Source organism: Pinus tabuliformis, chromosome 8 (assembly GCF_031772625.1).
Source record: "Pinus tabuliformis cultivar Carrire ecotype Pingquan chromosome 8, CPIR1, whole genome shotgun sequence".
NCBI lineage: Eukaryota > Viridiplantae > Streptophyta > Pinopsida > Pinales > Pinaceae > Pinus > Pinus tabuliformis.
In genome coordinates, this window is record NC_142294.1 from 21,513,882 (window position 1) to 21,530,772 (window position 16,891).

The window sequence follows — 16,891 nt, forward strand, 5'->3', positions numbered from 1 at the left end:
CGCAGTGCATCTCAATGGAGGTCTAGCTAATGGAGGGTGGTACGGTGGACAAATTTTCAGAAAAGTGGCTAAGTGTGTGATCAAGTGAACTTGTGTATAAATGACCTCGAAAACACACACTCAACATAACTTAATGACAAGACACATTGAACCAACAAGACAATTTGTCTCAGTGCGTCTGACTACGGGACTGTCTAATGGTGAAAGTGACAAGTGCGACACTTCGGATAGACCTTCGGATGATCGTGACGACACTTGCATGACAGTGCTTACAACATTGTGTGTGTGTGCGATAAATGTTTACAAAGTGAACCCAACTCATACACAAACCTTCAACATCACCAAAACAAGGTTGCAAGCATGACATAGCAATCAACATGCTGAAGACGACAGTTGGTCAAACAAGTGAAAAGGAAGTAAAAAATGTAGAGGAAACACATGGCATGACTTTGTGTTTGAGCACATGCAAGTTACTGAAGGCATGATGATATGACCCTGACAATTAGTCCTACAAACTCAACTAAGAGGTGTACTTCGAAAGGTGTTCTTTACTTACCATACTTACCCTCGAGATGATCATGCATCCAACGGAGTTTGCATGCAGTCCTGACATTTACCATCACTTAGTCTTCTTGGTCCTTCTCCTCAACTCCTTGGGAGTGATCTCAACATGTCACATTTTCTTGTTGTCACTGAGAGATAGATTGACGTTGTTTCAGCGGGCAATGACTACTGTCAGAATGAGGCCCTGGGAGGCCCATTTACACAATTTTTGCATGCAACAGAGATAGGGTAGCTTGGACAACGTTGCATAGTTTTGAGGTAGAGGACACTGCCGCAGGATGGGGGTCCTGGGAGGACACCTCTGTGCAATTTCTTAGTGCAATGCAGCCCAAGCAGCTGGGAGGAAGTACTGCACAGTTTCTGGATGCAAGGCACTACTGCGGGATAGTTCTGGGAGGACACATCTGTGCAGTTTTAGGATGCAAGGAAGACTGAGTAGCTGAGGGAAAACACTGCACAATTTCTGATGACAATGGGTTCCAGTTGGGGGAAGGACACTGGAGGAAACCACTGCATAGTTTTGGATTCCAAGGGATGTTGGGGTCTCTGTGCACTACAAGGTTTCAAAATGAATGGGAGGAAGCTTGAGGGTTGCAGAAGCAAAGTTCACAATTTCGGGAAGTTGTATGAGGCTAGGTTTCTTGGGAAAATGGCTAAGTGTGAGATCAGTGAAACATATGTAAAAATCAATAAGACTTGATTGTGATCGCACACGAACACTTAGTGATGCAACATAGACAATCTAGAATGTATAAAACATACTTTGCTTGATGCAACAACCTTCGTGACAAGAGTGCATGAAGTGAGTGTGAAACATGTCTATGTGATGATAGCAACTCATGTGTGCATGCTTTCCCTTGAAGAAAAACAACATTCCCTTTACATGAAAAACAACAATCCCTATGCCCAAAGATGACACACACTGAATAAAGATGAGAACATGAAAAACTCTTAAGATCAAGGAGGGGAAGCTTGATATCATCATCTTACCAACAAGTGACCAAGGATGATCGATCGCAGGATCCAAGGTAGGCTCCGAAATTTGCATGCAAACCAAAATTTTGGAGGGTGGTTGTAGCTACTACAACAAGCCCATAGATGTATGGAAGACCACCTTTAAATCTAGCGAAGGCCTTTTTGAATAGTTGGTTATACCGTTCGTGTTGACAAATTCCCCTGCTACTTTTATGAGGCTAATGGATGACACCTTGTGACCCTTCACCAACTCGTTTGTGGTGATTTATCTGGACGACATCCTCATCTTCAATAAGAGTTGGGAAGAACACTTGCAACACATTTTGCAGGTACTTCAAACCCTTCGGCAGTACAAACTATCTGCCAACTTGGAGAAATGCATCTTTCACATGTGCCAGGTCCAATACTTAGGTTACATCATATATGAGCATGGCGAGTAGTGGACCTGACCAAGATCCAATTCATTCGAAACTGGCTAGCCCTGACCACTCTAACGGAGCTTCACAACTTTCTGGGCCTTGCAAATTTCTATAAAAGGTTACTTGTTGGGATTCTCCCATATCACTTGGCCTTTGAGTCAGATTACTAAGGGCGGGGCGAAAGAAAAGTTTTCCTGGTTTGAGTCCCAACATAAGGTGTTTGTTGAGTTGAATCATTGCCTCTACTATGCACTAGTACTCACACAGCCAGACCTGCAGCAACCATTCGAAATCAAGACATATGTCTTAGACTATGCTATTGGTGCAGTCCTCACCTAGCACAAAGATCTAGTGGCCTATCATAGTGAGACAATTTCTGATAAAATTCGTAAGTACCCCACCTATGATAAAGAGATGCATTCCATCATGTAGGCTTGCTGACAATGGAGGCACTATTGAAAATAGCAACAAGAAATGCTAAAAATAGAAGTGCTAAAAATAGCACTGCTATAAATATCATTTCGGGATACATTCCAATTTTAGTTAGTCCCTAAACTAAAATTGAGAAGTAAAATTCAAATTTTATCTTAGCAGTTGTTTGTAAAATAATTAATTAATTCATCTTGAGTTAATTAGTTGTAGGAAATCAAACATGAAGTCTATGTGAAGACATGCAATAGTTTCTCCATTGATTGAGGAAGTTATCCCTTGATTAAAGGAGATCAGGATGAGTTGTACTTTGAGTTGTAATTAGTTAGCTCAGTTATCTGAGTTAAGTCTAGCTAGATTAGTTCAAATAGTTTGTTGAGCTAATTGTGAGTTTAGTTTGTTAATGCATGCATGCATGTAACTGCTACACTTTAGATAACTGAATATTCTCTCATAAATAACTCATGCATGTCAGTTTAGTCACAGACCCAGTTGAGATCAGATGATGGGACAGTGTACTATCAGTTGTAGGAATATTCCATTGAGGATATCTCTTGCATGCAGAAGGAATTCATTCCTTGGAGATTGCGCAATTAATTTTGAGTTTGATGAGTGTGTGATGAGGTCAATTCACACAAGTGGTAGCATTGGACCCCAAGAGAAATTGCGCAAGGAAATAGGAGGCTTGGAGGGCTGAGGGAAGGCATATCTTGTGTTTATTCAGTCTATGAGTTATATTGTTGGATTGTAGTGAGAGCGGGATAGCTTGTGAGCTAATGCTTTGTGTAATCTAGACATATTTCCACTTGTATGATAATACATAGATTGGGATTTTTAGCTAAGGCTCTCCCGAGAGTATTCTTCTATGTTCATGTGTGATTGCTTTCTCATTCTCAGTTATATGTGTTCTATTTGATCTTGCTCAAAATCGATTAAGCTTCTGCAAGTTTGTTGTAGAAGTAGATCTTGTATTTTGCTTTAGTATATTGCATAATCTGTTGATCTACAGTGGGAAATTCTACATGGTATTAGAGCAAAGGTGATCAAAGTGAAGAACAATATACAAATAAGGGAGAAGTTCGAAGTTTCAAGTTCTTGATTATAGAATTTGAATTCTTATGACATCTAAAATTTCACCAATGGCATTCAACGGTTTAAGACTCGAGTATGCCCTTGATGGCAGCTTAAATTATATAGCATGGAAGGATCGCATGGAAGCAGTATTAGAGGACAACGGTCTAAAGGAATTCATTGATCAAGAAGTCCCCAAGCTAGCAGCGGCTAATGCTATGGAATTGTCGGAATGGAAGAAATGTGTGGCTAGAGCGAGGAGAATCCTCCTGGAGGGAGTTCGAGACCACATTGTCTCAACCCTCCATGGGAAGGAGACACCGTTTTCAATGTGGAAAAAATTAAAAGATCTATATCAAAACAATAATGATCAGAGGAAGCTAGCACTAAAAGACAAGCTTCAAAAAATCAAGTGTGAAAAGGGCGACACAATCTCTACATATCTGAACAAGCTCACCACCTGCAGGGATAAGCTTGGAAGTGTAGGGATCACGACAATCGATGATGACATGGTGAGCCTTTCTCTCCTCGGTCTTCCTAAGAGCTGGCATAACTACCAAGAATCAGTAAATGGAAGAGAGAAACTGCCAGATTGGGAACGACTTTGGTTGGATTTCATGCAGGAGGAGATAAGGAGAAGCACCAGAGATGGATCTACATCAAAGAAAGATGATGAAGAAAATCTAGCCTTAATGAGTAAGGTGAGGAAAGGGAAAGGGAAGGCATCCCATCCCAAATCCAGTTCTTCCCATGGTGGAAGAAGTTTGACAAATCGAAAGCGCAATGCTTTCATTGTCATGAGGTGGGCCATTATGCTACGAATTGTCCACAGAAGAAATCCAAGAAGGGATCAAATGGTGAGGCACTGGCCTCACAGTTCGAATTGGATTTATCTCTCATCACATGCATGGTTTTATCCATGGTGGGATGTGTTTGGTACCTGGACAGTGGAGCCTCTTTCCACATGTCTGGCAACAAGAATCTTTTTAGTACCTTGGACGAGAAGGATCTCTAGATGCAGATCGAGATGGGCGATGATGGAAAGTACCGTGTTTCAGGTGAAGGTACAATTGTGTTTCAGAGGGAGCATGGAGCTCCTCTCACCCTGACTGATGTAAAGTATGTACTGGGTCTAAAGAAGAATCTTGTGTCTATCACTATGCTAGAAGACAAAGGTTATGATGTAGTCTTTAGTAAAGGAAAGGCATTCCTGAGGCATATCAATACTGGAAAGACCATGAGGATTGGAATTCGAGTAAAGTATCTCTACAAGCTATAGGTAGATGACTGTGATGAATTGAGTTCCAAAGTAGAGGTGGTGCAAAGTCAAGATGTTGGCGAGCTATGGCATAGAAGATTGGGCCACTTGCACCATGGGGCCTTGAAGATCATGCAGTAGATTTCTACCAGACTTCCCAAGGGAAAATTGGAGTAGACAAATACATGCAAGGGTTGTACCTTGGGTAAGTATGTGAAATCTTCCTTTCAGGATTGAGACAGTAGAGCTGGAGCAATCCTGGAGCGAGTTCACACAGATGTTTGTGGACCATTCTCTATAGCCTCCACCGCTAATTAAAGGTACTATGTTATTTTTATTGATGGTTTTTCTTGTAGATTTTGGATCTACTTTATGCAAAAGAAGGATCAGACCTTCCTAAGGTTTTGTGAGTTTAAAGCCTTTGCAGAGAAAGAATCTGGAAAGAAAATAAAAGCCTTGCGTAGCGACAATGGTGGAGAGTATGTCTCCCAATAGTTTAAAGACTTCTGTGCAGCAGAAGGAATTAAACGGGAGTTGACGGCACCCCATAACCCATAGCAGAATGGGGTGGCCAAAAGGAAGAACATATCGATTCTGGGAGCAGCTCGAGCGATGTTGAATGACCAAAGCCTACCACTTCATTTGTGGGCTGAGGCATGCAGTACAACAGTATACTTGCAAAACAGAAGCCTGCACCATATACTGGGAATGAAGACACCTATGGAGGCCTTTTCCGGGAAGTGACCAGATGTGAGTCACTTCAGGATCTTTGGATCATCGGTTTATTGCCATGTGACCAAAGATGCTCGGAAGAAGCTAGATCCAACAATTGAGTTGGGGATACTTGTGGGGTACACTGATACACCCCACAACTATTTGGTGTTCCTGCCTACCAGTCAGAGGAAAGTGGTATGCAGAGATCTGAAGTTCGATGAGTAGAAAGCCATGCGAGTATCACTTGAGAGGGAGATCAAGTTGCATGCAGAGGATGAACTTTCGGTTCCTAAGGAGGAGGAGCCTCAAATTGATGCAGAGCAGCTGCATGCAAAGGATCTGGGAGTGGAGACATCCACTCATGCTGAGTCTTCCAGAGATGGGCGGAAATGCTTAAGGGAAGATGACAGGTTGATGATGGATGTGTGAGAGAATGTGGGACAACCATCTTCTCAGCACAGACAGAGGAGGTCACCTGAGCTATACACTGGTTACATGGCCCTAGTTGGGGAGTGTATAGAGACCGAACCTTCTTCTTTCGAGGAAGCAGTGCAGCAACCAATATGGGTTGATGCTATGGTAGAGGAGTACGACTCTATCATTTGGAACAATGTGTGGGATGTTGTCCCAAGACATCAAGACAAGTCAGTGGTGAGTTCCTGATGGCTTTACAAGGTAAAGAAGGCAGCTGATGGTAGTGTTGAGAAACATAAGGCAAGGTTTGTTGCCCGTGGTTTCTCACAGGTCGAGAGGATCGATTATGATGAGACATTTTCTCCTATAGCAAGGTACTCATCTATCAGATCAATGTTGGCACTATCAGCTCAGATGGGTTGGAATATCCATTAGATGGATGTGAAGACAACGTTCCTCAATGGGAAGATTGAGGAAGAGGTGTACATTGAGTAGCCAGAAGGTTTTGAGACCTTCGATTGTGAGTCGCATGTGTCGACTCAAGAGGGCTTTGTATGGGCTGAAGTAAGCGCTCGTGCTTGGTACACCAGGATCGACAAATATTTCATCGGGTTTGGCTTCACCAAGAGTGAAGCAGATGCGAAACTTTACCACATCATGGTAGAAGGTAAGCCATTGATCATTGTTCTTTATGTGGATGATCTAATTTTGATAGGTTATGATCAATTGATCAAGTCTTGCAAGGAGGACCTTGCAAGAGAGTTCGAGATGAAAGACATGGGTCTTATGCACTACTTTCTAGGCATGGAAGTGTGGTAGAAAGATGGGAAAGTATTTGTGTCTCAAGGCAAGTATGCCAATGAGATACTCAGGCGCTTCCACATGGAGAAGTGTAAGCCCATGCAGACTCCTCTAGCTGGTAACTGGAGGAATGCGGATGCTACTTCAGGTGAGGTAGTAGCTGCTATTGTTTATCGGTAGCTTGTGGGTTCACTTATGTATCTAGTGAACACATGACCAGACTTATGCTTTGCGGTGAACCAGCTGAGTCAAGCTATGGTTCAGCCTACCAAGCTGTTTTGGAAGGCAGTGAAGCATGTGCTGAGATACCTCAGAGGCACATCTCAATATGGATTGTGGTACAAATGGACAGAGGGAGTGAAGCTTTAGGGCTTCAAAGATGCAGATTGGGTAGGGAGTCCATCAGACCAGAAGAGCACTTCTGGAGGAATCTTCAACGTTGGTTCAGTTGTAATTTCCTGGTACAGTAGGAAACAAAGGTCAGTTGCACTTAGCTCAACAGAGGCTGAATACATGGTTGCCAGTTAGGCAGCATGCAAGGCGATTTGGATGTGGAAGATTCTAGTGGGATTGTTTGGTCAAAGGATGGATCCAACTGTGATCTACTACAATAATCAGAGTTGTATCAAACTCTCTGAGAATCTAGTATTTCATGATAGGTCCAAGCACATCGATATCCGGTACCATCATCTTCGATACTGTGTGGCGAAGAGGATCATGTTGTTGTTGTATGTTTCGACCGAGGAACAGGATGCAGATATTTTGACTAAGGCATTGTCAAAATGCAAGTTCGAGTTCCACAGAGACAGGATTGGGGTGACTGATAATCCCTTTCTTGTTGAGAGGGAGTGTTGAAAACAGCTACAATAAATGCTAAAAATAGCACTGCTATAAATAGCATTTCAGGATACATTCCAATTTTAGTTAATCCCTTAACTAAAATTGAGAAGTAAAATTCGAATTTGATCTTAGAAGCTGTTTGTAAAATAATTAATTAATTCATCTTGAGTTAATTAGTTGTAGGAAATCAAACATGAAGTCTATGTGAAGACATGCAATAGTTTCTCCATTTATTGGGGAAGTTATCCCTTGATTAAAGGAGATCAGGATGAGTTGTACTTTGAGTTGTAATTAGTTAGCTCAGTTACCTGAGTTAAGTTAAGTTAGATTAGTTCAAATAGTTTGTTGAACTAATTGTGAGTTCAGTTAGTTAATGCATGCATGCATGTAACTGCTGCACTTCAGATAACTGAATATTCTCTCATAAATAACTCATGCATGTCAGTTCAGTCACAAACCTAGTTGAGATCAGATGACAGGACAATGTACTATCAGTTTCAGGAATATTCCATTGAGGATATCTCTTGCATGTAGAAGAAATTCATTCCTTGGAGATTGCGAGGTTACTTTTGAGTTTGATGAGTGTGTGATGAGGCCAATTCACATAGGTGGCAGCATTGGACCCCAAGAGAAACTACGCAAGGAAATAAGAGGCTTGGAGAGCTGAGGGAAGGCATATCTTGTGTCTATTTAGTCCGTGAGTTGTATTGTTGGATTGTAGTGAGAGCAAGATATCTTGTGAGCTAATGCTTTGTGTAATCCAGACATATTTCCACTTGTATGATAATACAAAGATCGGGGTTTTTAGCTAAGGCTTTCCCCAGAGTATTCTTCTGTGTTAATGTGTGATTTCTTTCTCATTTTTAGTTATATTTGTTCTATTTGATCTTGCTCAAAATTAATTAAGCTTCTGCAAGTTTGTTTTAGAAGTAGATATTATATTTTACTTTAGTATTTTGCATAATCTGTTGATCTATAGTGGGAAATTCTACAGGCACTACATTCTGGGGAAGGAGACAATCATTGGCACCGATCGCTGACCTCTTAAATTTATACAAACACATGGAAAGTTGTAGAATGATCACCATCAGAAGTCTACATATATGCAACAATTCCACCTGAACATTAAATACAAAAAGGGTAGAACCAATCATGTTGTAGACTGCCTCAGCTGGCCCCAAGTTGTAGCACTGACTATTGTTCTCAAATCTTGTGGTCACGAGACCTATGGATGGCTGCAACTATACAAAAATGATCCAATGTTCACCTCGACATACCATATGCTAGTAGCTGGAAAGCAAGTTCCTGATTTCAACCTCTAGGTCGCATTATTATGCTACCTGAGCCACCTTTGTTTTCCTTCAAGCGAGCATGCCAAGATTATTTTGGAGGCGCACTAGAGTCGGGAAACATGACAATTTGGTGTGGAGAAAACTGTGGTTGTACTAAAAAGGTATTTTTATTGGTCCAAACTCCGACTGGATGTTGGGAAATATATCAAATCATGCACTGCCTGTGCCATTGCCAAGCCAACTATCAAGAATCAAGGCCTGTATACTCCTCTGCCTACTCCTAGCTAGCTGTGGGAATATATCTCCATGGAGTATATTTCTGGCCTCCCTTCTACCAAGCATGGTAATGACTATGTATTTGTGGTCCTGGACAGATTTTCTAGGATGGCTATATTGGCAGTCTGCAAGAAGAGTATCATAGCAGAGGACACTACCAAATTATTCTTTGAACGAGTATGGGTACATTTTGGGATCCCACATACCATTATATCATATCGGGATAGCAGGTCCCTAAGCACATTCTGGTCAATCCTCTAGACACTATTGGAAACCAAGCTCACAAAATCAATTGCCTTTCATCCCCAGACGGATGTCCAGGCGGAGGTCGTCAATAGGATGATAGTGCACATACTCCACATGTACAACTCCAAGAATCCTCAAACCTAGGATGATAGTCTTCCATATGTGCTACACAGTTATAATAGAGATCTCCATAGCTTGACTGGTTACAGTCCCTTTCAAATGGGTCTGGGATTTCAACCATTGTGTCTAATTGATGTTTCCATGCCTAATGCGACTTCACAGACAGAATCCACACATGTATTGTTCGAGGAGAAGTAAAATTCCAAGTACAAGCAATGACATGATCAACATCGGGTGCCATGCAAGTTTCAGGTGGGCTACAAAGCTTGGTTGAATTTGCAGAAAGAATGCCTTACTGAATCCTATCAGAAGCTCATACCACTCCTATATGGTTTCTACACCATTACCAAGGCTATGGGAGACAATGCTTTTGAGCTCAGCGTTTCCCCATTCCTTGGCCTTCACCCAGTGTTCAATGTGGACCACCTTCAACCATACTTCCCACCATTGTTGGACACATCAGACATTGCAGAACACCTCACACCAACAAAGTTAAACCTAGAATGCATGGAATAGGCCACAACTAAATAGATTATGGACATACACGTCAAGAAGAATTGCCAGCAAAATATCCCAATATATCGGGTTGTCAAAGCTAGCCAACTCCTGCACCAAGGCAAGTGGCTCACAAGGGACCAGGTTCAACAAAGGTTTCCTCACCTCATGGAGTCTCTTCACATAATGGGGACCATTGTTTCCTAAGGAGGGAGGAATGATATAGGTGGATATGGGCGTCCACCCACCTATCCCACCTAGATCTCCAATCAATTTCTTTTGTTTCCTTATTTATTTGAAAATTTACTATTTTTAGCAGTTTTTCAGGTCATGAACTTCTGGAGCAGTTTTAACCCCCTAAACAATGTTTTTTTGAGGTCCAATGCAGGCCTATAGCCAAAGGTAGGGGCCTATGGAAAAACCTGTAGTACTCAGAGAGACCTTTCCAACAAGGTATCGTACGTGCCAAACGGAGATAATATGACCAAGTTATGACCCTGGGAAGTTGGATGCCCAACTAACCCCAACAGGGCCCACAAACTCTTGGTGTTACATCTCCTGGGGTTAGTGTTTTGGTTTTTTATGGTTTTATCATGTCTTTCAATAATCAATAGGCCCTTGAGCCTCAAATTAACATAATTCAGAGGCATGTAGCCACCACATCTCTTCTGAGAGATAAGTTACCATTGCCCGAGCTAGTCTTATTTCCATTATGTTTGTAAGCATATTTTAGTATTTGATAGTAATGAAATGAAGTGTTATTTTTGCTGCATCTTTCGATTTATGGTTATACTTGTAATTTGTTGCATTCCTGTTTAAATTCTGATCAACCCTAAAAATAGAAAATGTGTCGAATGATAGGGAATTTCTATTAGTGAATGAAAAGTGGTCATATGTTCCTATAATAATTTATATAAGAGGGCCTAATTATGGTGAAAGTATAGGTATTTATGAGATCTTGATGAACTATTGAGTGTAGTGTATCCCAACACCCCCCCTAAAGCTCAATTGGAAGTATGCTAGTGAATGAGTTGTGACATTCTTGGCCATGTTAGGTACTCATGTACAAAAACTATGTAAAGAAATCAATGAGTCTTGGAAATTTGTAGCCATGTTAGATACCCATGAAAAAACTTATGCAATACACAATATGAGAAGAATGAGGTGAAGTGGGAAATCCCAGTGGGAAGAACACACCCCCCTCAAACTACAATGCATACTATGTCAACTATGCATTTGCTATGAAGAAGGATGGTGTTGTTGATCAATATGATCATGATTCTCTCCTAAAATCTATCCTATACTATCATACAAGAATCCTTTTTCTACTAGTTGAGGCTTGTACTTTCCGACAATAACAATGAGAACTCGTGGAGTACCAAAACATTGAAAATTTGTTCTTTGTGATTTGGTAGTTTCACCCATTACTTGACTAGTTGTTCGTAAAGTATGATGTTCCATCCATAGCATATGATATGAGTCTCTAATGGGATGCTAATGGAATTCTAAATCACATCCTAAAATTAGATTAGAAATCTGATCCGAAGAGTATGCAAAATCATCTTGAAGATCTCCCTCAAAAGGAGGTGGTGGAGAAATCGTTGTAGTAGGACTAGTGCAAGGTATCAAAGAAGAATCCTTTGATGAAAGCATATGATTATAGGAACCATATTCTAAAATCCATTTATCAAATGATGAAGCAATACAAGTCAAATTATAATCCATATCTTGATCCTCTGGTGGCTTGCCTTCATCATTCTTCTTAACATCGTTTGGAATGTAATAATAGATATTATGCTACTAAAGCAATTTGGCCATTAGATTGATTGTCTTCACCATAAAAGAAATCTTTGGATGAAACTTGTTATTGCAATAGTTGCACTAATCTCTTATTCTTACATTCTTCTCCCTTGGGAATTTTAGTCTCCTTACTAGATTCAGATCTTTCTCCATCTGTACAATCAAGATCCCTTGTTTTTTTCTTTCCTTTATTATTATCATCCTTCACTATAAGGGCATAGGGCATGGAAGACTTAAGAGGCCCAATGCATATGAACCTATTTTTCTCATGTATCAAGGACTCAATGAAATCATTCAAATATGGCATCATCCAATTCTTACCTATGGAGAGTTTAACAATATGGAGGGAAGAGACTAAGACAAAATATTGATGACCTAGTTTAAAAAGTATATAAAGGATAAGTTATTCCTCCTTCCTATCTATCTCACAATATTTTACCCATTTCCTTAGAGTCTTGAACTTGGAGAACAAGTATTTTAGAGTATAGACTACCTACTTTCAAAACATGAAACAAGAGAGAACATGACTACTAAGAAATTAACAAATGAACCAAGGAAACAACTCAAATGACTCATAAAATATGATGATATATTATTGTTGAACATGAATCTAATATAAATTCTCCACAATAAAAAACCAATTCAAACTAGGTTGGGATTCCAAGAGCATGCACTTAGTTAACTACAAAAGAACTTTCCCTACTTTGTAAGTAAGTCAAAATTAGGGTAGAAGACCCTAAAAATAGAAATTGTGCCAAATAATAGGTTATTTCTATTAGTGAAATAAAATTAGTCATACACGCCCCCAATAATGTATAGAAGAGACTCTAATGATGGCTAGAGCATAGGTCTTGATGAGGTCCTCATGAACTACTAAGTGGAATGCATCCCAACAATGAACAAGAAAGCAACAACTAAAGTATGAAACTAAATGCAAAAATGAAAGAGAAAAAATTGGAGAGAAAGATACAACTTGAACTTACTCAAGTGTTGATGATGCCACTTGAAAACTTAATAGGGCATGCTAGAAATCATCTACATGAATTCCAATAGTAACATGCCAAATTTTAGGAAATGTAAATGTTGGAGCAAGTGACAAGACATACAAGTGATTTTTTTAGAGTTTTGTTACTTGGCTTATTAATGTTGCATTACATCTTATGGTTAACACCATATAAAAATACCACATCAGATAATATGTGAAAGACAACATGTAAAATGTGTTAAGGACTATTTAAATGGATATTAATGGTTTTTAAACTTTTTAATGCTCTGTTATGTTCATTATAATGATGAATGAAGTTTTATGATTATAACTAAAATCCTTTTTTTTTCTATTATGTATTTGGATGACATGAATTTAAGAAAGACTTGGGAGGATAACTAGCTTCATTTAGGCCAAGTGATTTTGAAATTACATAAGAACAAGTTGTTGGTGGTCATGAAGAAATATACACCTGAGTAGCATGAACTTTTTTATCTTGATTCTATGTGAAATATGATGACCTAAGTATTAATTTGGTGAACAATTAGATTCGTTTAAACTAACTAGAGTTGGAGAAAGCTCATGACCTAAAGAATTTCATGGAAATCATGAACACTTTTCTCGAGAAAACCTCAAAATCTTTCTTCCTCTATCTTGGATTATCAAGATGAAGGGTAGCTCAATCACCATCTATAATGACAGTTAGTAAGACAAAGAGACTTAAATCGATTTGAACATATGACCTATGGCATCCCCACTAACAACATGCTTTGGGGAAATGGTTGAACCGATTAAGCTAACATTTGGGGCTATGGAATGGTTGAATATCTCAATATGCTTATCAATTTTCTTCCTATGTTGTGCATTCTCTTACTGCATCCAATTAAGAGAACATTCATTTTAATTAGGAAGTCACATAATAAGAAGCATATAAAGAGAGCAAGCATTGAGTTGTAATTTTATTGTTCTCATGTTAGAAACATTCAAAAATTCTTCACCATTGACATCAATAACTATGGATATGCAATGAGAACAATTTTGATGCAACATTGAAACCTTGTCATATACTAATACATGAACTTTTCATGCATAGTTTTATATTACCAAATACATGATCAAGAGATGTACATTTAGTACAATAAGCATAGTAGAAATATTATTATCTTAGAAAAGAAAGTAATTTTGACAACACACATAATCCTCTTTAGTTCTTAGGATATATCCGTGTTAACCTCATAATTATTAAACTTTGAGAAGGATGGATCTATCTTAGCTTAGTTGCAAGTGTTTAAATATGGAAAGTAAAATAAATAATATTTTCCCTTTATTTTAATGTTATATTATTAAATCCCAAAGGGGTGAGATCTAGTGGTGGAAAGTGAGGATAATTTCACTATTGGGAAAGGTTTTATTCCATGAGGGCCTAGCTCTAAGACTTGGGGGTTCCTTGAGGTGGTGGTCAAACATGTGGTTGCACTTAGAGAGATTATATTAAACGGTCTCATGACTTTTTCACACATAAGCATATAAAAGCCCACCCCCATGACCTTCAATTTTATAGCCTAGGTGGCATAAAACAACTGGTGATAGGGTGTTCTATTAAGGCACTTAGTGGTGAAAAGGTCATTGGCTTGAAACCCCATGGGCATAAATCCATCAATGAATACTAGTTGGTGTTAGTGAACTAGGATAATACTGAGAGTGGGGGGAGGTGAATCAATATTATGTACCATTTAACAATATTTTAAATTTATTTAAATCACAATAAATGAATAACACCATAGTACCATAAGTCAAATAAAAGACACACATGATACACAATTGTTTACAAACCCACAAAGGGTGAAAACCACAAATCTTCTTTTTGTTCTTAATGTAAACTTTAGTCTGTTGTTACATCAAATTTACTAGCACCAACCATAAGGAAGCACCAACTCCTCGATTTTTAAGCACCTACTTGCGAGATGCACCAAACCCCTTGATCTACACAAGCATGAATTTGCTGAAAGAATTGATTCCAATTGTTTGCAAGCACTGACCTACTAGAGGCACCAGCCTCGTGATTTTTATAGGCACCAACTTGAAATAGGCTCCAACCCCTTGATATAGAAGCACCTACCTATAAAACCTTTTAGATCCCTCTTTCATCAATTTTCAAACTTATATATATAGTTGTTTAATTAAAATATTATTGATTCAGTGTTTCAAATCACTGATATGTTTCTCCTTAATTTGCACCAATGTATTCTTTCTCTGATTCTCTGATTCAATTAAATATCCTCACAAATCTGGATATTTGATATGTTATTTAATATTATTTTTTATACAACTTGATTATCAAATGGTTAGATCCATGATCCTTGGCTCTACAACTGACTATTCTTTATGTTATTCTTTGATTCAATTAAATCTCCTTGAGAATATTATATCTTGATCGATATTCTATTAAGTTTATTTTCTGCAAGATAAATCTCATGCTTCAGATATGTATTTTTTTTTTTTATCTCATACTCACTTCATAACTTGCCAACTATTGAAAAATGCAGCAAGAAAATCTCAAATTGACTTTTCCTTGGTCAAACTAAAGAAAATTTGAATTTCCACATTGGCAGAAATCTTGGAGGTAATTAACTAAGTTGACATGGATATTGTCACACAATTAACTCTGTTAATTAAAGTTGGAGGGATTGATTTTAGTTAAGCATGAGTGATTGATGATTTATAGTAATCTAATTTAGTTATATTAATATGTGTTCGGTTAAACTAGTTCCAACTATTGGAGGAACTAGTGGAAGGTTAGTTGTGTAGTGTGACTTTAGTCAAACTCAGTGATCATCCAATTAAGTTATTAATCAACCCAAAATAGCTAATGCATGCAGATAATTCGAATTACCTAGTTGAGGTGGATATCAAAGGCAGTGTAACATCGGTTGTAGATTATTCTAGAGTGCACAGGTGTTGCATGCAATATGACGATCAACCTTGGGGAATTGCATAATCCATTTTGGAGAAATTCCTAAATAATAGAGGCCAAATTGTTCAAGGAATTGTGCAAAGAAATATGGGCTCAAGCAGATGTAAAAATTGACTGACTAACTCTGGGTCAAATCTTCTTAGTAAGAATAGAGATAGGTTATTCACTTGCAAGTTGTGCTCAATTGAGCAAAGAAATTGTAATACATCTCTATTCATCATATTAATTCAAGTAGGCATTGGGGTTTTTAGCAGATTTCTTTCCACGAAAAAAATATTTTGTGCATGTGTGTTATTTATCATTGTATGTTTATGATTGATTTTATAAATTGTGAATTAATTTCCACAGAGTATTACAATAGGTTTGTGTCTTGTGATTTTTATTAAAACTTCATGAGTAGTTGGAAATATACATGATAATTTCTACATGGTATCAGAGTAGGATTCACATTAGAGCATGAATTTTAAAGTTATTTCTGAGGAGGTTTGAATTTGCAGTTTAGTGTAGCAAGATCACTTTAGAGTTAGGAAGATGAGCTTCAACAGTTGAGGAGAGTATGCCTTGGAAGGAAACTCCAATTTCATCGCATGGAAGGATCACATGGAGCTGATATAAGATGACAATGGATTGCTAGAAAACATCAATATAAATGTGACAAAACCAGTGGAAGTTGAGGCTCATAACCTAGTCCAATGGAAGAAAAATGTAGCCAAGACAAGGAGAATAATATTGGAGGGAGTATGGTACCACATTGTCACTAATCTCCATGGGAAAGAAACTCCTTATACAATGTGGTAGACACTGACATATCTATTCTGGAATAGCACCAACCATAGGAAGTTGGCGCTTAAGGATAAACTTCGAAATATGAAGATGCAAAAGAATGAAACTATTGAATAGTATCTTAGCAGGTTCACACAGGTTCAGGATGAGTATGTAGGAGTTGGTGTTACTGTTTCAGATGATGATTTGGTAAGCATAGCCATTCTAGGCATTCCCAAGAGTTGGAATAACTACCAATATTCAGTGACCGAGAGGGAGAAACTATCGAATTGGGAACACTTATGGTTTGATTTGGTATAAGAGGAAATAAGGCAGAATACCAGAGATTGGACTTTATCCAAGGGAAAGGATTAAGAAAAATTTGCATTGGTTGGAAAGGGAAAGAAGGGAAAAGGGAAGAAATCTCAAACTGAACCAGATTTCATCCAAGGGGAC